General features: G+C 43.2%; 1 protein-coding gene across 4 annotated transcripts in view; it reads right to left on the bottom strand.

Moving 5' to 3' along the window:
• The window catches only part of AKAP14 (A-kinase anchoring protein 14), a 543,111-nt gene that overhangs the window by 340,092 nt on the left and 176,782 nt on the right, over positions 1–26,237 (bottom strand). The window lies entirely within an intron of this gene.

Raw genomic sequence — 26,237 nt, forward strand, 5'->3', positions numbered from 1 at the left:
CACAGCTGTAGAAAATATCTGCCAAAGGCCAAAATGTACCTCCAGCTAAATTTCAACTCATGAAGATGATTCATCTTAGCCTACACTGGTTAGAACTACCCCAACAACTAACATATACACAACTTCTTACCGGCTATAAATTATCTGGCACCCATTTAATTGTCCAGCACTAAATGCTGTTCTACACAACTATATTCCTATTGGGTCATTATGATCCACTGATCAAGAACTCTTTTCTGTCCACAAAGCTATCAAATCTGCCGGGCATGGTCTATACTCATACCATGATGAAGGCCTGGAACTCCTTACCTGTATCTATCATCAGGTCAATACATTCTCTCAAGTCCTTTAAAACCATTCTGAAAGATTTCCTTGCCAAAATCTGGAAATGTTCTTGTTCAACCCAAGGATAAACTATATCCATAAATATGAAGAAGTACCTATTCATATCTTACAACTTCTTACTCTCCCATCTTCACTCACTTCCTTACTTTAATTTTTCTTCCCCGTGGTTTTTTTCCTAAAAATGCCATAACCTTGATTTTTCTCTCACTTCATATTACAATTCCTGTTTGTATTATACTAATTTACCTTAAATTTTCAATTAACTGTCTAAAATTTATCTAAATATTAAAAAATCTCTAAACATTAAATCATTGTTATGTAAGTTGTATCTATTCTTAACCAAAGTTTTCACATTATGTCTAATTTGGTATAATTATTTAAACTGTAGATGTTTTTGCATTACTTTTGAAGACTGTACAATTATTGTTCTTTAAAAAATTGTGTAATACTTTTGAGCTTTTCTCCCTAGGCCTCCATTGAAAATGGGCACCTACCAAGGAGGATTTTCCTGGAAATCAAACATCAATACCTAACTAAATACATAAATTATAGCTCTCATTCTTACAGATTTCATAAGTTTGGTGACAGTGTTGAAGTCAATGACTGTCTAGGAACACTGATTTTCTGATTTCAGGATCATATGCCAGTCTCTGTACCCAGTCATCAAGATTATTTTTGAATATTTTAAGGATTTAGACAACCTAATACAAGGTTGGAGTTTGTTCTCAAACTCGCATAATCTTAAAATAATATATGACTGTCTATGGCTTGTCCTAAAAATGTGCCATTTCAAATCTTTGTTTCTTGTAGCACAACTTGTCTGATAAGGTTTGATACCTAATACTGCTTGTGGGCTTGTCATAAAATATCCTACATGCCAGATATAAGAAATGCACTTCATTTTAATAATTTCTGGTGAACCTCCTCTGTACAAATTCTAAACAGTGCAACTGTATAACATTGTAGATGCAGAAATTATTGTTGTATTCTAATATGGAGCATGCATATGCTTTATTTAGAGTTATCAGGCACCTAAAATCTCTTGTAGTTAGTTTTTTGTTACATTATACTCAGTGGTTTCATAAAATGGCATCGCAAGGTGTCAATATGTCTCATAAAAGACAAGATGGCAGATACTAAGATTCAAGGGTCATTATTCATTTAAAGTTGTTGTAAAAAATATAATCCTAATTGAAGGTTTAACAAAATTCACAACACTGCATTTATCTATACTGAATTTTAAACTGATAGATTTTGATCAGTTACTTATATCCTCCAAACAGTTATTAATGATTAAGATGACATTCTTACTTGAAGTTAAGAACCCCACTTTGCAATCATTTCCATATTTAGAAAGCTATCAGTTTTTGTTTTGTGGGCTTGATGCAAACACAATATTAAATGTTTTGAGACCTATGAGTGACCTTTGTGGGACTCCTAACCTCACTGGTAGGTATCCTGAACTAGCTTCATTAATTTTCACACTGTGACCTGTCAAGTTAACCAGGATATACTCTGTCTTATTAGGCATAAATCAATTTTTACATTTCTCATGGTTTTGATGATTGCAGAATGAAATAAAGTTCTTAGCCAGATCTATACAGACAACACTATATGTCTTACATTATAAAATATCCTTATAATGTGCTTCATGCCTCACTGTTCTAAACTTAAATGAGGTGAATGAATCCTTCTTTACTGCTTCTTCCTCCTTTTACTACCGTGAATAATATGGAAACAGAAGCTATGTACTTACCTTAACAACAGATCCATGTTGAATGATTTTCATCTGGTTCAACTGTGAGTTGTTGGATTTTACTGGATCCAATCTTGGCACCATTTCTGAAGCTTACAAACCCAAGGCTCTGACTCCCCCTACCCATAATTCTTTCCACTCCACCTTAGTCCCTCAGATCAAGTTTGCTCTACATATATCTAATCTACATAATTATGAGTTGTTATAAGATAGGGGACAGACATAACTAAGGGTATAAAGAAAGCAACAGTCCAAAGGGACTGCTCACAGACAGGATCTCAAGTGAGGTCTGTCAGGCCACCAGAATTTGCCAAAGAGAATATGGAAGGGGAAGAAGGGAGGAATGCTGAAACAGAAGAAAATCACAAAACATGGATTTATCTTTATGGTAAGTACATTAACCTTTGTATCTGACGTTATCTATTTTCATCTAATTCAAGTGTGGGACAGATTTTTAAGTTCTTTATTACCTAGGTGGTATCAAGGAAGTATGTTCCTGAGAAAGGTGGAACCAGATAAAGAATGTGATCTAGACTGTGCATTCACTTTATATCGAGACACAAAGGTGTGAGCCGTTGATCAAGTTGTTGCCGCACACATATCATCAATAGGGAGCCTATCCATAAAGGCTGTAGACGTGGTTATTGCTTTTGTGGAGTAAGTTTTAGGTATCATTTGCAAGGGTAAACCTCTTTTTGTATCTACAAATGAAATTCAATTTGATAACCATCTTGAAAGGGTAACTTTAGAAACCCCTTTCCCCAATTTTGCCCTAGAGAAAGCCACAAACAAATTGATCAGACTTCTTGAACTGTTTTCTTCTATGAAGATAGAATCTGAGATGACAATGGACATCCAACATGTGCAGAATATATTCATTTTTATTTGAAAAATTGGGAAAGAGCACTAGTAGATCAATAGATTAGTTTAGATTTGCATCAGATGCCACATTAGGAAGGAATGATACATTAGTTCTGAAGGACACTATCTTTATGGAGAACCAGGTACGGAGGTTTAAAAGAAAGGCTTTGTACCTTTGAAATTCATTTGGCTAAAGTGACAGCAACCAGAAATATTGTTTTTCAAGAAAGAAACTTCAAATTCACTGAAGCTACTTGTTCAAAGGGAGGCTGAGTTAATGCTTGGAGTAAGATAGTGATATCCCAAGGATATACTTAATCTTTGATTGGAGGTTTTAGTATGAATATTTTCTTGACAAAGGCCTTGGAAACTTTTAGGGACACTACAGCAGTATCATTCTGTCCTATGTGAAAATGAGAAGTAGCAGCCATTTGTACTTTGATAACTTAGAAATACTGGAACCACTATGGAAAAGCTCAGGCAAAAATATAGAGAGAAGAAGAGCTTAGAAAGGGACCAAATATAAAGTATTTTCCCTTTACTATGGTAGATCTTTTAAGTGTATTGTTTCTGAGAAGCTGAGATAATGTGAACAAATGCAGGTAGCCTGGCATATCTGGCTATGGTCAAAACTAGAGAAACCAAGCAATTAGTTTCATAGACCTTTGGTCCAGAGGAGGCATTCTGGCTGGGTGATTCAAAAGATTTGGCTATTGATCCAACATTCATGGTAGATGTACTATATAAAGCCATGGGAAAGGGAACCAGACTTGTTGGGGCAGCGGTGGATCAGTGAGGATCACTCTGGTCTTGCATTTGTTTTCTGAATAAATTGTTTTTAGTGGTATAGGAGGAAAGGCATATAGGAGACCCGAAGGCCAAGTGTGGACCACAGTATCCCTTGGTGAGTGCTCCTATGGCAGGAACATGGCAAAGTAATTGCTGCACCTGTTGTTCAGTTAAGATGCGAAGAGGCTGCATCAAGGTTGGCTCCAGTGGCTGAAAATTAGAGTTGTCACTGTTTGAGTGAGTGCTCATGATGTATCCTGCTTAATTTGTCCACTAAGACATTGGATGTCCCCAGGTTATGCATTGATATTAGAAATCAATGTGAAGACATTGCCCATTGCCACACTCTCATGACTTCCTAGCAAAGAGGGTAAGAAAGACCCCCCCCCTCACACATTTGTTGATATACTAGACTACTGCCATGTTGTCTGTCTGAAAAGAAATCACACCCTTGGGGAGGAAGATCTGAAAAGGCCTGCAATGCTAGGAGGGCTGCCCTCATCTCCAAGACACTGGCCTATGGTGTGACTAAGAACCTTGGACTGTTCTCCCTTCAAAATGCCCCACTATCACCACCACCACCACAGAAGGAAGGAATCAGTGGTTACTGTAGCTAGCAGCTGGGCTTGGCAGAACAGTCAACCCTCAGTCACTGACAGAGATGTTAGCCACTACCTGATATAATCATTGCATGTCTGAGTTATACAAATCATGGTATGGAGAAGGTGGATGTTTTGGTATCATTGTACAGAAAGAGTCCATAAGTACCTTCATGGGGGATCTGGCTAGTGGAACCAGTGCAATTGTAGTAGCCATTAAGCCTAAGAATTAGACAATTAATTTTGCTGGTGGAGACGGATGCTGTATTACCTGTGTAACAACCAGAAGAAGTGAAGGTACTCTGGGTTTGGTAATCTGGCTAACTATAGTGACATGTCTAGGTAATATCCTATGAATTCTATCTGATGGGTTGGAAATAGCTGGCTATAGTACTGGTTTACTGTAATTCCCATATTCTGCACTAAGGTCCTGCTGATGAAGTAGCAGATCCCTGGAAGTAATGGTTAGCATCAAGGTGTGGGAAAACCTGGATCCCTAGCATGCAGAAATGTGTTGCTTCCACTACCATTACTTTTGTGAACACACTGGGGGCTGTGGTGAGACCAAAGAGCAGTGCTCTGAACTTATAATGGTTGGCTCCCAGCCAGAAATGGAGAACTCCCCTGGATTGTTCCTCTGTTTTCATGCGATAGTAGGCATCCTGCAGATCAATTCAGCACCTCCAATCATCCTTCCTCAGAAGAGGCAGTGTGGATTGAAGAGTGGCCATCCTGAATTTGCCTGTTTTATAAACTGATTCAAAAATCTCAGGTCCAAAATGGGTCTGAGGTCCCCCTGGCTTCTTGGGTACTAAAAAGAACCTGGAATAGACTATCTGGTCTCGGAGACCTGTTAGATGATTCTTTTTTTCTAGCAGCTTGGAAACTTTTGCTGTTGTAGATTCCCATTCCCTGGGTGGAACATCAAGAATCTTCCTCTTTTTTATTGGTGGATAAGAAAAGGGAATTGAATAGCCTCTGGATATTACACTCAGCACCCAGAAATCTGTTGTCATGTTACACCATGCTTGTGGTTGCATGGCTAAATGCCCTCCAACTGCCTCCAGTCAGGCAACTTTTAAGGAGCACTGGTAGGGCGTTTCTGTAAAGGGACCAAGAAAGCCCTGGTTATGCAGTCTACCCCTGCCTCTGGGACAATGTCCATTTGAAATACTTCTTCCTCTGCCATAAGAAGCCTTGTTCACAGAAGTTTAATGATAATAACCCCCTGTGACTTCCAGAACCACATCTTCTTGCCACCCCTATAATTCGTAGAGAAGGTTCTTTGAGGGGATGGAAAGGATGATTTTCACAGCAGACAGGTTTTACCATCCTGTTGGCTCCTGGTCAGTGTATCTTTAACTTTTGGGCCAAAGAGTATTGCATTATCAAATGGAGCATTGATGCCTTGAAGCCTTCTGTGAATTTGCAAAGGTGCATCCAGGCATGCTGGTGCATCATGATGCTCGCTGCTCTGGTTATGCCATTGGCTACATTAGGAAGTAGACTCATGTTCACATTATATATAGAGTGAAGGGAAGAGAGCTGGGAGTCCACACACTTTTGAATATTCACTGGCAGGTTATCAGAGCTCTTTGGTCAAGTCTCTCTGGAAGCATGTGATATGGACCAAGTACGTCAGCTCTCAGAGAACAAATACTGCTGAAGTGTATATCTGTCTCCCAAACATGTCCAGTGACCTAGACTCCCTAATAGGGTGGTGGACAGAAGAACTTTCTTCAGACAGTTCCTTCTTAGTGCTACCAACATGGCATCTACTGGTAGACCTTTGCTTCAGTGTTTCCTGTCTTTAGGGTCTGCCAAATCCTATCAGGTTTATTCAGAAATGCTTCCAACATATCAGGGTCCTTCCATGCCCAACGAGTCATAAGTTCTATGAGGGGATCAATGAGAGGTAATACCTAGAATGCAAATGATCTGGAACCAAAGGCTTCAAGGAACATGGACTTTTCTGGTGAAGACTCGTCAGTGGACCAGCCCCCTCAATGTTTCATCAATTCAAGGATCTCACCAAATGTAGTGTCTTCTGAGGGGGATCTAGGGCAACCTTCACCTCAATCCAAATCTTTATCTTTGGGGAATGACTCCAGGGATGAGTCTAAGTGCTTCCGGTTGCATGTCATGCTTTCTTTGACTCTGTACTGAGGAATGATCAGAAGGGTCTAAATCAGACTGGGAGCTCAGAAAGTAAGCTGCCCCAGAATCCTTAGGTACTGACTATCCCTACTGGATAGAATGAAAGGAAGGAGAAACAGTATCTCCTTGAGGTTGGGATGGAGCAAAGCTGGTGGGGTAACACCTTTTCCTTTAGAACAGTCAAAATCCTTTCAAAAGCCTTGAAAGCTAAGGCCACACTTGGGGCCAAAGAAGGTCATCCCCACCTAAAGGTGAAGAATACTTCTCAGCCCCACTAGGTCTCAGCTCTGAGACTGACCTCAGACCTGAGCTGTTGAGAGTTGAGGCCCCAAGGGGAAGAGAAAGCTTCAATAACTTTGGAGTTGACCCATCCCCCTGAGCCCAGGGCAGATGCTTCGTCTCCAAGACTCTTCCTGATCTGAGCTGTCAGAGTTGAAGTAGCTCAGTTTGTTGGCTCTGACAAAGTTGCACCGAGGAAACTTGAATACGAGAACTGGATCTGAAGGGCAGGCATGTACTGGAGAAAGAAGGGGGGTTGTTGTACCTGTACCCAGTACATTTGCAGAGGATGGCACTGAGAAAACCCCAAGATGAATCTGTTCTCAAAAACTTCCTCATTATTCTATCGAGATTTAATTCCATGAGACTCCTGGATGACTGAATAGACCTCAAGTATGAAGCCACCGAAGGTGGTCTGGAGTATCTTTTGTCAGATTGCAATCTTGGATGTACCGGTTCTATGGAGAAACAGAGCCGGGGAGAGGAAGGTCTGGTCTGAGGAACTGACAGCTCAGACTTCCAATGTGTCTTTGGATCTGACCCTACCACAACTTTTGGGTCCTGAGACCTTTTCCTGGACTTATCCACTTTCTTTTTGTTCACTTTCTATTTTTGTTTTCCTTGTTTTTGATGTTAGGTTTGTCTTGCTTCTTGGCTAGAGGGGCAACAGAAGCAGCAGAAACAGTAGAAGGTGTAGACCATGCCTGAGATGGGAGAAGACCCTTCAGAATCAGCTTCTCATGCCAAGTTTAAAGAGTCATAATGCCAAAAGAAGCACAAGCTTCACATTCACTCTCTAAATGGGCTGTGCCCAAATAATAAATGTACAAAGTGTGGGTCCTGTGGTAGGATTTTATGGCCACATTCTGTACATTTTTAAATCCCTGGACTTTATCCAACATCTCAATACAAAGTTGAAGATATAAAAAAATACAGATAAAACAAACATCTAGAAATACTTTAAGGATACCTAAACTATTACTGAATAGCATACCAAAAAAAAAAAAAACAATTTAGTCTTAACATTAAGGAAGCACACTGTCACACCACAAAAACTCTTAGTTAATGCATTGTAAAGAATGGAGAGATATACATCTAAATCCCCACTGTGATGATGTGAGGTGGTGCCAGCCATGCCAGAGTGAGTAGGGCAGTGCAAGTAACATATGCTAGCTTAGCTAGCTGGAGTTTTGTAAAGAATTATATGTCATTTGAATATCAAAATGATTTGCACAGATGCTTAGGTAAAAGGTATTTGTAAAGCTGTTTGTGTTAAAAATGTATCAACAGTGGGTCCTACTGGACAGAAAATAAATATACATGTATGTCAGGCTGTATTGCTGTAACTGCTGAAATGTATATATTTTAACAGAGGATACTGGAAGGGAAGGGGTTAAGTTCAGCCCAGCTAACCTTAAGAAAAACAGCCTGAAATGAAATTACTTGGTTTAGGCCATATAGATTATATCTCACAGGTCTGAAATGTGATTGAAACTCTGGTGTTTATTGCAAATAGATATTCAGTATTTTCATGTTTTCTGTTTTATTATTTATTATTAAATATATCTATAACTTTCATTGTGGCTGGTCTTTTAGAAAATATTTAACCTTTGAGAGTAATTGTGTTTATTTAGTGGCATTATGGCTCCACATTTCTGAATGTCTTGCTGTATGGCTTGGAAATGCTACCATCTGTATAAGTATTACATTTACTAATACCATCTGTATAAGTATTAATTTTATTAAGAATAATTGGGTACCCTGGTAAGAGCCTTAAAGTAACTGGTTGGTTGGTGGCAGTGAATCTACCTTATAGTCTGGGTGGTGTTGGCAAAGCAGTTAAGCTGTGCCAGCCTTTCCCAGGTGTGTGTGTGTGTGTGTGTGTGTGTGTGTGTGTGTGTGTGTGTGTGTGTGTGTGAAAATCAAATTTCAAAGAGACTGTGGGTGTCAGCTACTTTGAACTTTGAACAGGGACACCGACAGCACTGATTTCACAGAGAGGGTGGTGGAGGACTTGGCTTGGAACACCCACTCTGTAGTTGTGTCAGTGGGGAGTCTTATTTGGGGCCTGAAGAGAAAGCCCAGCCCCATGACTGGAGTGTGTATTCCCTGTGTGCTCTTAAGGGAAAGTGTACTTGGCCCAGAGAGCTGCATATGAAAATAATGTGGGTGTCTATTTTTTTTTCTCAGTGAACATTCCCTCCAGTGTCAGTGGAGAAGATTGAGGTTCCTTGAACACTGGCCAGAGGAGGGACGTCACACCCACAGTAACCTAACAACCTAACTCTAACTACTAATTTATGATTTTTCAACTATTATTTTACTAAGTACTTAATACTAACAACTAACACTAGAGAGACTAAATTAATTAATGACTCTATTCTATTGGTAGAAGAAAAGATAAGATTTTTTTTAAATAGATAAGAATTCTTATCTGAAACATGGGGCCCTCATGGAACATGCCTGATGCTTCAGACTGCAAACAAGATCTGACGTATTAAAGTGGAGTACAGGGGATTATGGATAAGGGAGGAATCAGAGCTTTGGATCAGTTGTTGTTTGTCTTTTCGGCTTTTCCCGGTTAGGGGTCGCCACAGAGGAACTCCGGTCCACTAATGATTGGCAGTAGATTTTTTATGGTGCTGAGTTGCCAGCCCGACGCCCAACCTTCAGTGAAGGCACGCCCATTCACGCATGTCTTTCGGAGGCCACTTGACCGTGGGGAGGACATGCAGACTCCACACAGATGGCACTCCAGCCGTGAATCGAACAGGAGAACCTCTTGCTGTGAGGCAGCAACGCTACCGCTGTACCACCACGATTCAGAAATGGTGCTGAGGTTGGATCCAGTCATAGAATCATAGGAAGTTACTAGGCTATTGGCCCTGAGGCCCTTATAAGCCTAGCCAAGAGTTTGGCCCATGTTTAGACAAGTCAGCACCCAAAGCCCCTATTGAGCAGGGACACAGGTGGAATCCCAGGGGTGTATTTTCTGTTTCCTATCCAGTTATCCAGGTTGCACTTGAAAAGGGATATAGGATCATGGGATCCAGTCATAGAATCATAGGAAGTTACTAGGCTATTGGCCCTAAGGTCCTTATAAGCCCAGCCAAGAGTTTGTCCACCGTTTAGACAAGTCAGTCAGATCCGACAACCTACAGCTGAAATGGACAAAAACAGACAACAGCAGAGCTTCTGCATGAGTGGAAAGAAGAGATGCAGAAGCAGTGACCAGAAATACATAGCATTTTTTTTCACATTGTCTCTAGGCCATCGTAGCAGCCCATCTACAGCTAATACCTCACCCTATCCCCTACCTGATATACCCCCCTTCCTAGTGGGTCATCACCCATACCTTGTGTGTTGTCCAACCCTCCCCATCATCTTTGTCCATAATCTGTAAGTATGGGTGCATCTCAACTCATATCACCCTATTTTTCAGTGTGCACAACCTGCCGGACTGCTGTACTGTTTAATATGTGTCATTTATTCCCACAAAGTAGCTTGCTCCTGCTATCCATACCAAGTTTTACACTGCATACTCTATCCTTAATCCTTTTTCTTTGCATAAGTTAGAGAGGGTCTACATTCCCCACAATATATACTTACCCTGCCTTCTCCCACCTTGTACTTTAATATATATTCCCCTTGTGTATTTCTTTCAGCTTGCATTTACTCCTTTTCCTGCGATTCTATGCATCCTTTTCCACCTTGTTTTTTGCAGATAGTTGGGGGCCACATAATTTTGGTCACCCAGTGTGAGATTCATAAAGTGTACTGGGAATCCTTCACAGAGGATTGTGGCTGGAAGCACTGCAACATGCAGGCACTACTACCCATATGTTCCATTCCTCTCATTTCGGTACCCTGTTCTTGCCTTTCTTGACTACTCCATATTGCATCAATTCACTCTGTAGGAGCATTATAAATCACTGCACATCCTTCTCATGTACTCATTGCTGTGCTCTACTGCATAACATGACAGTCATGCAGTCATCTGCAGTTGTTCCACTACAGCTCCTCTCAGCATTTCTTAAATGAGCAAAGGTAATCCCTCAGTCACTCATGTCATCTCTAAATACAGCTATAAAGTATAGTTGTGTAAGTAAATTTACCATAATAGTAAATGTTCAAATTATCACTGCTGCAGTAGCCTTAGCTATATGGGTTACAGCCTGCATAAGATATAACATATGGCAAGCTTCCAGAGGTAAATGGCAACATTCACACATCCAAACCATTATCAGCTCAAGCAGAGATGAATGCAATTAATGGTTTGAGCAGCAAGCCCTTCACAGCTTTCATGCCAATTAAGAGAGGGAGGTTGGAGGCCTGAAAGAGGTCAATGCTAGGAAAATAAAAAGTCCTCACCTTGGTAATAAAAGAATACAAAAATAAGGGAGGGGGTGGAGGGAGCAGCTACAGTACCAGTGATCATTTAAACACCTGCAGTTATGGTATGGTTACTTACACAACTGTAGTGTGTGCATTATTTGACCACTGTTGCAGTAGCCTTAGCTATATGGGTAGACTACCATGGCTTATACTGACTGAGAGAAGGAAGGATGAGGGTCCAGGAGCCCACCGAAAATGGTCCTAGCAGTCTGCTCTAGATCTGGAAAAGGAATTTAGTTTGTAGTGGTTTGTAAAAGCATGCACAGAGAACCAACCGGATGTTTCTACAATAGCTCTAAAATCCACCCTTTCCAAAACGCCAGTGATGAATCCAAGACCCTGGTTGAATGTGCCTTGACCTCATCTGAAACTGCCTTTTTGTGATAAGTATAACAAAAATAAATTGCATGTAACAACTATATGGAGATAGTCTGATTTGACATAGGTTGTCCTTTTTTCTTGCCTTCATAAGAAATTAACAGATCAGAGTTTCTGAAGGTTTTAGTTCTGTCAAGATAATTTCTGAGTTGTATGTAGACATGCAGAGTATGAAGAATCCTTTCTCCCTCCTTTTTAGTCTCTGGAAAGAACACAGGGAGATGGACAGCTTGGCTCAAATGAAACTCAGATACCATTTTAAGCATAAAAGAAGGATTAGTTCTCAAAGACATCCTGTCTCTGTGGAAAATGTTGACAGATTATGAGAGCTTGCAACTCAGACACTCTTCTTGCAGAAGCAGATCAATCAGTAAAACTGTTTTTCATGTTATGATGCTCAAATCAGCTGAAATCGACTGGTTCTAACAGAGTAAGAGTTAATTTTTTCACAACAAATTTGAGATCACAAGGAGGAGTCACCTGTTTTCTAGATGGTTGGTACGAAGCACCACTTTCAAAAACATTTTAACATGGGAATGCATTGAAAGGGGAAGATCCCTGGACAAACGTTGAAATGTCCAACAAATGAACCTTCACAGAGGAATAAGAGGATAATAACTCACACAAATATTGTAAAGCCAGAAAAATACTAACCTTAAAAGGGTCCTGGTACTTGTTCTGGCACCAGCTGGAAAATAATTTCCACTTAGCAGTATATGATTTCTTAGCAGCAGGTTTCGTAATACCTGCTGCACATCCTCAGAAAACAAGTGCCTAAAAAGTATTAAAACTCTTATCATTCAGGCAATTAGTTGAAGTTGCTTCAAGCTGGGACTTATCAAATAACCCCGTCCTTGTGAGTAGATCCAGTTTGTGTGTAAGATTGTGGTAATTGCGTGTGGCCATTTCCAAAAGAAGGCAACACCACCATTACCTATGCCACCACAATGATCTTTGCGGAGCCCTCAATCTTTAGAATGATCCCAGACATCAGCGGGAAGGGTGGAAAAGCACACAGAAACATTCACGTATAAGGACATGAAAAAGCATCTGTTTTCCAGGCCTGCTTACAAGGAGTCTAGGAACAGAATTATGCTAGTTCTTTGTTGTGAATGGAGGTGAAGTGATCCATAAGAGGTGTTCCTTACAGCTGGATCAAATCCTGGAAGACCCACTGATTTGATTTCCACTTGTGAAGGACTTTCCTGATTGACTTGTCTGCCAAAAATTTTTGCTCTGATGGAATGTAAGGTGCCTGTAGAGTGAGATTGTGTTGAAAAGTTACCATGGCTAATCTGCACAAAGGGTAAGATCTGTATCCTCTTGTCTGTTTATGTACCACATCAATGTGGTGTTGTCTGTAATCACTTGTAATGATGCACAGGACAACAGTTGATTGAGTGTTAAGAATTAGAAGTTATGTACCTACCATAACGTTCCATGTTAGTTGTCTTCTCTCGCCTTCTTTCTTGCTGGATGGGTTCGGAGCCGATCCTCGGCTCCGACTCGGCACTTGCTTTAGCTCGAGAACTCCTTTTACCAGCTCGAGGCAACCCTATATCCCATGATGCAAGGCAGAACTACCTCAAATCTCGTTTGGCAGCTAACTAACCTTGCTAAAGACTATCCTAACAGAATTAGGAACAATGGTTCCTAAAAGAAATCCTCCTAACAACGTACCGGAGGAAACAATCTAATAGGAACTCTCCAAGATCTGTCCAGGCCAGGGGGAAGGAGGGAGGGGCAAGAAAGAAGGCGAGAAGACAACTAACATGGAACGTTATGGTAGGTACATAACTTCTAAATGTTAAGTTGTCAATCTCGCCTTCATTCTTGCTGGATGGGACCGTGTCCCTAGCACCTGTATCCCGGGTGGCTCAATGGAACAGACTCTTGAGAACTGTGGAACCAAAACTGACCCTATCTCTAGAGGCCAAGTCCAACTTGTAATGAGACACAAAGGTATGAGGTGTGGCCCAAGTAGCTGCTGCACAAATGGTATCAATGGGTAGTCTATCCTGAAAAGCTGCAGAAGTGGATAGACTCCTGGTTGAGTGTGCTTTTGGCTTAGAAGATAGCTGTTTGCCCCTGAGAGAGTACACATAGGAAATAGTGGAAGTCAACCATCTGGATAAGGTCACTTTAGATACTGGAAGACCTATCCTGTTTTCTGCATAGGAGACAAATAATTGGTCCGATTTTCTGAATTGTTTAGTCCTATGCAAATAGTACCTGAGCTGACGATGGACATCCAAAAAATGCAGTTTCTGTTCAGCTCTGTCGGAATAGTTTGGGAAAAAGACTGGTAGGTCTATAGATTGGTTAATGTTGGTTTGAGATACGACTTTGGGAAGAAAGGAAGGGTTAGTTCTTAATGATACCCTGTCTTTATGAAAAACCAAATAAGGGGAACGGATGCAGAGAGCTTGAATCTCGGAAACCCTTCTTGCAGAAGTGACAGCCAGTAAAAATATAGTTTTCCAGGTCAATAACTTCAGAGAACATGAAGCAGACGGTTCGAAGGGAGGTAGTATCAAGGATGCCAACATTAAGTTTAGATCCCATTGTGGAGGAGGATACTTTATAGGTGGTTTTAGGAGGAAAACTCCTCTCAGAAAGGCCTTGCATAACCTATGAGACATAATGATATTGTCATGCAGGCCAACATGATACTTAGAAATAGCAGCCAGTTGTACTTTGACTGTAGATGACGAGGATCCTGAATGAAAAACCTCCGCCAGGAAATCTAAAACCGAATGTACAGGAGCAGTAAAGGGGTCAATATTTCTGGAATTCGCCCAAATAGAAAAACGTCGCCACTTGCTAGCATAAACAGTCCTAGTGGACGACTTCAAGGAAGAGACTAAAATGTCTCTGACTGAGTCCGAAATCATCGGTAGCCTGGCTAGGGTAGGAAGTGGAGCAACCAAGCAGTGAGGTTGAGAGAATGAATGGCCCAGTGCTGCTGACCCGATTGGTGGATCAAGAGATCCGGAACTGGGTCCAGATGCCAGGGCTGCACCAGAAGGTGACGATGCAGAGACGGAAACCAAATTTGTTGAGGCCAATATGGGGCAATGAGGATCAACTTGGCTCTCAAAACGGTGGCTTTCTGAATGACTTGTGGAATCAAGGGAAAAGGAGGAAAAGCGTACAGAAGTCCCCGGGGCCAATCCTGGGTTAGAGAGTCTCTCAGAGGTTGGCCTGGAAGGGGAAAGAGAGTGAAGAAATCGGGGCACTTGTTGTTTTGAGGAGTAGCAAAAAGATCGCAACAAGGAGTGCCCCACTTCAGAAAAATCTGATCCACTACAGATTGATTGAGAGACCACTTGTGAGGCATCAGAATGGATCTGCTCAGCCTGTCCGCTAATAGGTTGGACCTGCCGGGGATGTGCGTTGCTATCAGAAACCGCTGAGAAGAGATCGCCCACTGCCAAAGTCTGAGAGCTTCTCGACATAACGGATAGGACCTGGTCCTGCCCTGCTTGTTGATGTACCAGACTACAGACATGTTGTCCGTCTGTACTGCAATAGTCCCCGTGGGAAGAAAGTCATTGAGGGCTTGCAACGTTAAAAGCACTGCTCTCATCTCCAGGACATTTATGTGCAGATGGTATTCTATGGGTTGCCACGTCCCGTGGACCATCCTGCCCTGATAATGCCCCCCCCACCCGATCAGAGAGGCATCCGTAGTGACTGTGGCAACTGGAGGAGGGGGAATAAAGGGTCGGCCCTGATGAAGAAGAGGGGAAGATATCCACCAGTTCAGATGAGCTCGACACGACTGTGTTACCAAGATTTCGTGCCTCATCGGAAGACTGTGGTACGACCACTGCGTGAATAGCATTCACTGCAGAAGACGCATGTGGAAGCGAGCCAGTGGTAGAAGAACAATGGCCGCAGCCATAAGACCTAGAACCTTCAGTATAAATCTGGCTTTGATCTTGTTGCTTTGCAAAAGAAGCCGAACAAATTTTTGGATGTCCAGAATTCTTTGATCTGTTAGTCTGGCTAACATTTTGACGGTGTTTAATTCTGCGCCTATAAAGGTGATAGATTGGCAAGGCAGCAGAGAAGATTTTTCGAAGTTTACTGAAATTCCCAAACTCCTGCAAAGCTGTAGAGTGTAGTCTCTGGACTGAAGAAGCTGACACTTGGTGGTGGCGGAGAGGAGCCAGTCGTCCAAATAGGGAAACACCTGGAATCCTCGACGTCTCAGATGAGCTGTGACCACTGCCATGCATTTGGTAAACACTCTGGGGGCTGAAGTGAGGCCAAAGGGCAGGGCTCTGAATTGGTAATGACTGGTCCCTAGCCGAAAGCGGAGAAACCTTCTGGAGCGTCTGTGAATCTTTATGTGATAGTACGCATCCTGAAGGTCTATAGAGCACATCCAGTTGTCCTTGCCCAGAAAGGGCAGAATGGACTGAAGCGTGACCATCCGGAATCTTGCCTTCTTGACAAATCTGTTCAGATTGCTCAGGTCTAATATTGGTCTCCAATCTCCCGTCCTTTTGGGGACCAAAAGAATCTGGAGTAGACGCCGGATCCTACCTGGTCTGCTGGCACAGTCTGGACGGCTCTTTTCTCTAGGAGCTTTGAAACCTCCTGTTCTGCCAAATCCCTTTGACCGGGTGAGATGTCTGGAAGGGATTGTAGAGGTACGGGAAACTTTTCGAAGGGGATTTTGTAACCCTCGGATATAATCGACTGTACCCACATCTCTTGAGATAGGGATTGCCAGGCTACTGGGTACAGCGAAATCCTTCCCGACTGCCTCCAAGGGTGGACAGTCGGGCAACACCTCAGGGATGCTGAAAGGGCTTCTCAGGAAAAGACTCCCTGTTGCCCTGGTTCTGAGGACCCCCCCTGCCTCTAGGGCGGCGTCTATTATTGTTACCCCCTCTGCCTCTGGGGGTAAACTGACCACGTGTGTCCGGTGTAGCTCCTTGGGCTTTACGGAACCACATCTTTCCCCCCTTCTGACCCTTGGGGTATGGTCTAGAAGGAGTGGAAAACTGGACTCCAACGGCAGAAAGAGTTTTACCGTCCTGCTCACACCTGGTCAAGGTATCCTTCACCTGAGGTCCGAACAAAGCCGAACCATCAAAGGGGGTATTAGTGAAGGACGCCTTAAAGGGGTCCGCAAAATTACAAAGCCGCATCCAGGCTTGGCGTCTAAGAGCAACTCCTGTGCCTGCGGCCCTGCTCGCTCCATCGGCCGCATAGGATATGAGCCGCATGGAGGAGTTAGATATGGAATTCAGGAGAGCAAGCTGTGAGGCAATCTTTTCCTGAGCCCCAGCAGCAGAAGGATCCTGGACTACTTCTCCCAGTTCCTTGAGAACATCTCGTTGAAGCCTGGTGAAGTGACAAAGATAATTCAGCGAACGCATAGCAAAGGTCGCTGAAGAAAACATCCACTTTCCATACCTGTCCATGGTCCTAGAGTCCTTATTAGGAGGATGGACAGGTACTGAAGGATCCGCCAATTCCTTCTTAGTGGCAGCCGCCACCACCATAGCATCCACTGGAACACCCTTGGAAAGGAACTGTTTGTCCGAAGGGGCCGTAATGAATTTGGATGGTCTTCTGGGGACAGGTTCCACAGAATCTGGAGCCGCCCACGCCTTACGAGCCACTACCTGCATGAGTGGGTCGAAAGGCGGAGACACCCAGGAGGTGGAGGGTCGGGATCCAAAAGCCTCCAGGTATACCGACTCATCCTCGGAGGGGTCAATGGAGGGCCAATTCCCCCTCTGTTTGAGGAGCTCAAGGATGTCTGAAAAAGACATCCTCAGAGGGGGACCGTGGGGAACCCTCCGACTCATCTAAGTCGGTATCAGATTTTGTAGACTCAGGGGAGTCTGTGTGTTTCCTCTTACACGTCCTCTTCTGAGGGGGTTCCCCTGCAGGATCAGGAGAAACCTCGGAAGAGGAGGAAATTCCCAGTGGGGAAACCTGGGGCGATGGATCCCTGGGCCTGTGAGCAAGAGGTTGGCAAGAGGCATCTGCAGGCACTGAAGAGGGAGGAGCTAGAGGGATGGACCGTTGACCAGGCTCAGAGGCCAGGACACTCCTCATCACCTCAAAGGCTCCTCTCCCCGGGAGGCCGGAACACACCCGCTCCGAAGAAACAGGAATGGCCGGCTCCAAAGAGAGAGAAGGCTCCGAGGCCGATGGCGCCGAGCTTACCAAAGCCGAAGCCCCGAGAGGGAGAGCGGGGTCGGACAAGGGTCCGATGCCACTAGCCCCCTCGGAGCCGACAGTGGAAACCCGATGACCGGATCCCTCCAAGGAAGGTCTCAAGGAGGAGATCGGAGCCGAGGACGACGGAGCCGAAGGATGTATCGGCTCCGGCATCGAAACAGTCGCTGTCCCGAAGCTCCGGCTCCGAACTGCGGTGTGGAGTCGGAGGAGGAAGTTCAAGGATTGGGGCTATAGCCGAAGTCTGTTGAGATGGGCTATGGAGCATTTGGGCCAGTGCCTGAGACTTCAACAGCCTGCTTACCACCCTCTCTAAATCGTGGTCAGACAGCCTGGAAGATCTCAAAGATCGGCTCCGATGGCTCCGCTCCGACAAAAGAGGAGACCCCGGAGCCGAGTGGATACTCAATATAGAAGGGGACCGGGATCTCTTACGGGTCGAAGCCATCGGAGCCGAAGTCCCTTGAACCCCAGATGGAGCCGAGGATCTCTCAGCTCCGATGCTGGATAAAGTGTCGGCTCCAGCTGGAGCCGACAAGGCCACAGTAGTCAGGGTATCGGAGCCGGTCGGCGCCGAACCCACTACTTGAACAGCAGATGTATCGGCTCCAGCCGGAGCCACCGGAGGAGGCTTGGACACTGTAGCCTGAGCCTTCGGTGGTTTAGAAGGTTTTCCTGACCCTAATTTAGAAGGAGAACCTTCTGGCTTAAGTAAGCCTCGGAGGATGAGTTTATTCCTCCTTTCCTGCAGGACTCTCTGGCTAAAAGCATGACATAAAGCACAGGAGTCCTGCAGGTGCAAAGGCCCCAGGCAATAAACACAAGAAGTGTGACCGTCTGTCAGAGACATTTTCTGACAGCACTGGTCACACTTCTTGAAGCCTGAGACCTTGCCTTCCTTTGACATCCTAGGAGGATGGAAACACAAACAATCCCAACAAACACACAAATTAATCCCTTACACAAACACACAGGAAGGGAATAACCAATGGGGAAGTAGGCCTGACTAAAAACTTTAGACTAAAGATTATAAAAAGTTTGAAAACAAGGGAATAGGGTGGGCTGTAACTAACTACAGACTAAACTGACACTAAAAGGGAAAAATAAACCCCTAACTACTCTTTTTCTTATTTTACAAAGAAAAACTTACCTCAGCTGGCAAAGGAGACCTCTTTCGCTAAGCGGCAAACGAGATCTGAGGTAGTTCCGCCTTGCATCATGGGATATAGGGTTGCCTCGAGCTGGTAAAAGGAGTTCTCGAGCTAAAGCAAGTGCCGAGTCGGAGCCGAGGATCGGCTCCGAACCCATCCAGCAAGAATGAAGGCGAGATTGACAACTTAACATCATTTATTACTGACAACATCTCTTCTACATTTATGTGTTTTTGTCTGTCCTTTTCGTTTCAAAGGCCTGGCACTATTACACACATAGACTCCACTCCTCAAGTAAAGCCTGAGGTATTTGTAATTAAAGACTGGAGCTGTAAGGGAAAATGGGAGATCTGGATTCAGATAAACTGGTCTCTTCACCAAAGTTCCCTTTTTACAAATCTCAAAACAGGAATCTACAGTGCCAGAGGATACTGATGCTGTGACCAACAATATTTTATTTACCACTGATCTTCTTTATGTGGAGTCTGGGTAGAGGAATGAGAATAATGGATGCAAGGAATCCTAGTATCCTGAGAAATTCCCTTGTTGAAGCTTTGGACTGAGTGGAAAAAAATCAGGAAACGCTCTAGATATAGATCTACTTTTTTTCCTGTGTAAGAAAAATTATTTGAACTGAAGTAGCTAGGAGACACACTAGGAGAACAATCATGTGAGGAGTCAAACAAGACATTTGGATGTTCCTTTCAAACCTCAGTCAGTGAAGCAGATACATAACCCAAATGAGAGATTCCTAACACTTTGAGAAAGACTGCAAAGATAAGCAAGTCATCTAAATAAACAAAAATATGAATACCTTGCAGTGTGCAATATGCTGACCCGAGCTAGACACTGTGTGAATACCCTTGGACCAGTAGATAACCCAAAGGGTAAAGCAGAGAACTGAAAGTTTAACCCAGATACAGAAAACCTTAAGAAATTTGAGAATATAGGAACACAAAAGTTATGTACTCACTATAACAATGCATCTGTGTTGTCTACTTCCATCCTTCCTGAACTAATGAGTTTTGGATCTGGCCTCGGATCCGACTTTGATGCTTTTCAGACTTAAGATCCATAGCTCAGGCTCCTTCCCTTACCCATAATCTCCATCCAAACCCTAAATTACCTCAGGTTGAATATGCCCCCAGTCCAGTGATTCAAAGGACTAATAATATAGGAAACCACAAGGAAAAAAAAAACATAAGTGTTAAGGGAGATACGACAGAAAAAGATAAATAGGTAGGGAAAAGATATTTTAGGATATACCCCACAGGTCATACTAGAAGACTACATAGAACTCTTCCAAAATATAGAAGTAGAGATGGAGGGAGAGAGGGAGGGATGTTGAGGAAGGTTGGGAACAGACAACACAGATGCATCTTTATGGTGGGTACATAACTTTTGTGCTTCTATATCTTGTAGCTGATGTTCACTTTTCCGTCACTTCCTCAACTAATGGGACAGAGTTTCCAGCTGCTTGAAACACAGGGTGGTCTTCATGGAAGGATATTCTGGAGGACAGCAGAACCAAATGCCACCCTGTCTTTGGAAAAGATATCAAACTTATAATGAGCAAAAAACGTTTGGGCACTGGACCAAATGGCAGCAGCACAAACATCATCTACTGAAATTTTAGACAAGAAAGCAGAACAGGTGGAGACAGATCTTGTGGAATGTGCCCCTGGAGGTCTCAGTAAAATTAACTCATTACATCCGCGGTGGTGGTGCTGCAGTAGCATTGTCACCTCACAGTAAGACGCTGTCCGGTTCGATTCTCAGCTAGAGCGTCTTCTACGTGGAGACATACGTGAATAGGTGTACCTTCGTTGAAGGTTGTGCATCAGGGCTGGTAACTCGGCACATAAAAATCAACTACCAATCATTAACAGACCGGAGTTCCGCTGTGGCGACCCCTAACCGGGAAAAGCCGAAAGACACAAACATCCAAGTGATACCTCCAGGTACATCTGCAGTTAACTCCTACTGATGCCTGTAGATGTCAAATATTGCTTGTTCATATTAGCATCACTAATTCCAAAACCATGCTATGTACAAGGTTTTAAAATATTTCATCTTAAAGCCTGTACAATGGCAAACTCAACTGCATTAATATTTGACCTCTGTCTAGTGCAGGTAAAGAGACATTAACTGTTGTTTTTATGATATTAATTCATATAGATAAAAGTTTCACATTTTTCTAAATATCTCAACAACCAAGTAACAAAGACAGAACTCTTTAGCCTCTTATGAAAGCTCTCAGCTAGATGAATAACATGCTGCTGACAGTATGTGTGTAACGTGAGTGGTTGCTGAGATATTATAACTTGTTACAAAATATAACAAACGTAATAGCTACTGTGCTTACTGTGACTTATAGAATTCAGTTTAAGACTTAGAACCTAAAGAATACTACCACTATCAAATAGTTTGTGCTGAAGGGTTTGCCATTTATACTTCTTTCATAACAATTATGGTTCCAGAGATATGAACATTTGTTTGAAATGTGAGGGCATAATTTGATTCTGTCAAAAGGCTTAGGCTCCGCCCATTGGAAGTTATAGTGCAAACTTCCTTAGCTCCATTTTAGTGAATGAGTTAACACTTTAGCCAGATGGCTCACCGATAGTATTTCTTATGTTTATAAGGATAACGTTACTTTTGACACAGATTTACCCAATTTTGCCTTTGAAAAGGAGATGAAAACTGGTCAGATTTCCTGATGGATTTCATTCTGAGTTGTCTATAGATGTCCAACAACTGAAGCATGTATTCCCCCTTATTGGTGGATTTAGGAAAGAAACCTGGCAAGTTAGTAGATTGACTGAGTACTGTTTCTGATGCTATCTTTGGTAAAAAGGAGGAATTGGAGCATAGAAAAACTCTGTCTTGATGAAAAATCAAGTATGGTGGCTGACAAGAGTGCCTAGAGTTCAGATACTTGCCTGGCAGAAGTAATGGCAACTAGAAAAATGTTTTCTCAAGATAAAAATTTCAGGTCCACTTTGGCTGCTGGTTCAAAGGGGGACTGTTCCAAGGCCTGTAGAAGTATTGTAAGATCCCAAGGAGGAGTGGGATCCTTAATAAGGGATCTGACAAGAAAGGTATCACTAAGGAATGCTTTACATAATTTGAGAGAGGCCAAGGAGGAATGATTTTTGCCAATATTGAAGTTGGATATAACAGCCAGCTATACCTTGATTACAGAATAACTGGCTCCACTGTGGAAAACTGAGGTAAGAAAAGTCAAGAAACACTGGAAAAGACCTGAGAAAGGATACAGATTTCTCTCATGGCCCAAAGAACCTTTTCTATTTGATCTTATATATCTTCCTAATTTAAGCTTTTTGGGAAGATGTGAGAATGTATAGAACCTGTGGAGAAAGCCTAGACTGTCTAGCTATCATTGGAAGTGGAAAAAACATGTGATGAGTTTGAGGGTTTGAATGTCCAGGTGAAGCAGAATGGAAGGATTGGATAGGAGATCTGGAAATTGATTCAGAACCTAAGAAGAGTGTACTAAATGAGGCCAAAGGAAGAGGAAGTACACCTGTCAAGGCCAGGAAGGGGCAATGAAGATGACCTTGCTCTTCTGCTGGGATGCCTTCTGTAGAAACTTTGGGAATGAGGGGAGTTGCTGGGTATGTATAAAGGAGACCGAGAGCCAATCGTGGATCAGAGCATTCCTTGGTGACTCCCCCTCTGTGGGGAATCAGGGTAAAGTACTTGCTGCATTTGAAATTGTGGAAAGAAGCAAAGAGATCACAGCATGGTTTTCCCCATTGATGAAATATCCGTTTTGCCAATGATAAATTGAGACCACTCATGAGGCAATAGAACAGACCTGCTCAATCTGTCCACTAACATGTTCAACTTCCCCAGAATGTGTGTTGCTATTAGAAAGTGGTTGGAAGAGATCACCCACTGCCACACTCCCATTGTTTCTTGACACAAGGGGCAAGAGAGGGTTCCTTCTTGTTTGCTGGTGTATCAGACCACTGACATGTTGTCTGTCTATATAGCAATCATCCCCAGTGGGACAACATCCTGGAATACCTGCAATGCTAGTAGGACTGCTCCCATCTCTAGAATGATGATGTGCAGTCTGGCCTCTGAGGGAAACCACATGCCTTGAACCGTGTTCCCCACCCCAGCTTGGAAGTATCTGTGTTCACCTTGGTCTTGGGTAAAGGTGGAATGAAGAGAAGGCCCTGAGGAATCTCCTGAGCTTGAATCCAAGTTATATGTTCCTTCAAATTTTAGTGATTCATATAGGAAAATTCATTGGTTATTACCTTAGTCACCATTATTTATTTATAGGTTCATAGGTGTGTACTAGGCTAATGGCCCTGGGGCCTTTACAAGCCTAGCCATAGGATTACCCTGGCATAGTGCCACCCGACCTTAGTTCCCAGTACCTCTGTTGTGTAGAGCCACTGCTGTTATCCCGGGGCGCATTTTCTGTTTCCCATCCACTCATCAAGACTTCTCTTGAAGAGGGTCAGCGAGGTGCTCTGCTGGACATGTATGGGAAGTCTGTTCCATAGCATAGGCAGTCTCTGGGTTATGAACCTGTTCCTCCAGCATGTCCTGTTAATTGTGGTAATGAGGTTGAGGTCTCTGGAGCATGTGGTGCAGAGGGATTGGGATTTCTTTAGATGTAGCATTTAGAATAGAGCCGGGTCAGACATGGCTTTGTAAGTCAAGCAGAGATCGCCTCTAAGTAGGCGATATGAGACAGAGAATAGTTGGAGTTTTTTGAGTCTGTCCATATAGGACAAGTGTTTAAGGCCTAGGATCCTCTTTGTGAGGTACTTTTGCGGCCTCTCCAGTTGTTGCAGGTGTCTAGTGAGGTACATGCTAAATAGGGCATTGCACTCAGTGACTGGCCTAATGAGGGAAGAGTACAAGGAGACAATGACCTCTTTCTTCCTGGATGCAAAACCCTTAGTAATGCGATGTGCCACACAGAAGGACTTTCTGACCACAGTGGCAATATGGTAATCAAAAGAGAGGCTGCTGTCAACCTGTGTTCCCAGATCTCTTATAACATCTTCTGTGTTCAGTGGACTACCATCAAAGTGGTAATTCATGGGAACTGGGTTTTTCCCAAAGAGGATGACGACACATTTTTTGGCATTGAGCTTAAGGCCATGGTTCTGACACCAGTCATTGGTCACAGTGAGGCCATTCTGTAGGATGTCAACATCACTTGGGGAGTTAATAATAGCTCCCAACTTGCAATCTTGTGCAAACTTTGTCAGCCAGAGTCCCTTCGTGTTGGCCTGGACTTCAGAGAAGTAGATACCAAACAGGAGAGGACCCCGGGCCAAACCCTGTGGGACTCCACTCGTGACTAATCATCAGTCTGAGCTGGAGTCAGCTACTTTCACACTGTGGGTTCTGTCTGTAAGCCAGTTTGCAACCCACCTAGTGCTATAGGGGTTAATGCCAAGCTTAGTAAGTTTTTCCATAATTCCTGAGCAAGGAATGGTATCAAAAGCCTTGGCCAGATCAAGGTAGGCTGTATGAACCACCTTGCCTTCATCCACAGCTCTGGTGACTGACTCAAAGAAGTCGACCAAGTTGAGCAGGCATGCTCTACCCTTCACAAAACCAAACTGTGTGGGATCCAGAGTTTGGAGATTCCCTATATCCTTGTTTATTAGGTCCATGACGATGCTTTCCATAGCTTTGCATATCAGACTCATCGGGGTAATGGGGAGATAGTTCCCAGGGTCTGTAGTCGCTTCTCCTTTGTGGAGAGGGATAACTGTAGCAGTGCACCATTTGGCAGGAACAAAGCCTGAGGTGAGGCTGTGATTGAATAGAGCACACAGGTGAGGTGCCAGTTCACTCTGTAGTTCATGTAGAACACAACCAGGGATATTGTCAGGGCCCACAGAAGCTGTAGTCTTGGCCTTGGACAGTGCTGTTTTAACCTGTGCAGCAGTAATACTGGGTGCCTGGCAATCTACTGGTATTGTGATTGGTCCTTTTCGGGGGAGGGGGGGGGTAAAGTTGGCAATGAATCTGTCGGCCAGTATACTGGCAATATCTGTTGGCTTGGTATAGGAGGTACCATTGTGCAGTAACTCACAGCAAATCTGGGTATTGCCATGGAGATTCTTTACATAACGATAGAAGGCCTTGTGGTTGTCTTTACTATCTGCTGCAATTCTGTTTTCATACCTAGCTTTAGAGGATTTGATGAGGGACCTCAACTTTTTGTTGAGGCAGATAAGGGAGTTTTTCCAGTCTTGGGACTTCACCTTATTCCACACCAGTTTCCTCCTTCTGTTGTAGAGTTTGTTTATGGTAGGGGACCACCAGATTGGTTTCCTTTTTTTGGAGGAGAGTGTCTTGGTTCTATTGGGTATGGCGAGATCCATGCATTTGTGTACATGTTCGTACAGTGTATTGGTGTATGATTCTGCTGTCACACAACTATTCTCCATTTGCATGGGTACTGTGAAGTTAGCCACCTCTATTTTTAGGATCCCAAAGTTAGCTTTGGAGAAGTTTTTCATGGTGGTTACTTTTGCTGGGGGAGGGGGGGATGTGGATTTTCAAGCTGATTAGTTTGTGGTCGGATCTTACCAGGGAGGAGCTGACTATTGCTGTAGAGCAGCAGTTGTCCATGTTAGTAATGACCAGGCCAAGGATGTTGCTACCTCTAGTGGGGGTAAGAACGAGCTGGTCCAGGGCATTGGAATTAATGAACTCCAGGAAACATTGGGCAAGTGTATTGGTACATGAGTAGTTTACCTAGTTAAAGGAGGGGTAGTTGAAGTTGCTTAGTAAGAGAGTGTTAGGTTGGAGCCTAATATTCTCCAGGATGCTTAGGAAAGTGGATTGCATGTCTTGGGACATGGTTGGGGACCTATAGCAGGATATGACCTGAATCGCTGTCTTGAAGATGCAAAAACCAAATGGCTGCAGGTACACTGAGGTGCCCAAAACACACAACAACAGCAAAAGTAAATTAAGGCACCAAAGTTACACACTGGAAATCAGTCACTGTACTTTATTGCAGAAGACAAACGGTAAGTGCTTTCACAACTTAATGTTGCTTCATCACACCACATCACTACAACTGATGCTTGGTTAAATACTAGGACAATTAGTAAGACATCACAATTTAAAGAGATATTACTTCACTAACATCAGAACATATATCAATATCCATAAGAAAAATGCATAAAATATATAGAAAGGTGTGTATTTACACACAATAATATTTAAAAACAATAATATTTAAAAACAATAATATTTTAAAAAATATTAATATTTAAAAAAGGGGGGGTGGGGGGGGTGTCATCC

Source organism: Protopterus annectens, chromosome 15.part0 (genome assembly GCF_019279795.1).
Source record: "Protopterus annectens isolate FY-2018-M chromosome 15.part0, PAN1.0, whole genome shotgun sequence".
NCBI lineage: Eukaryota > Metazoa > Chordata > Ceratodontiformes > Protopteridae > Protopterus > Protopterus annectens.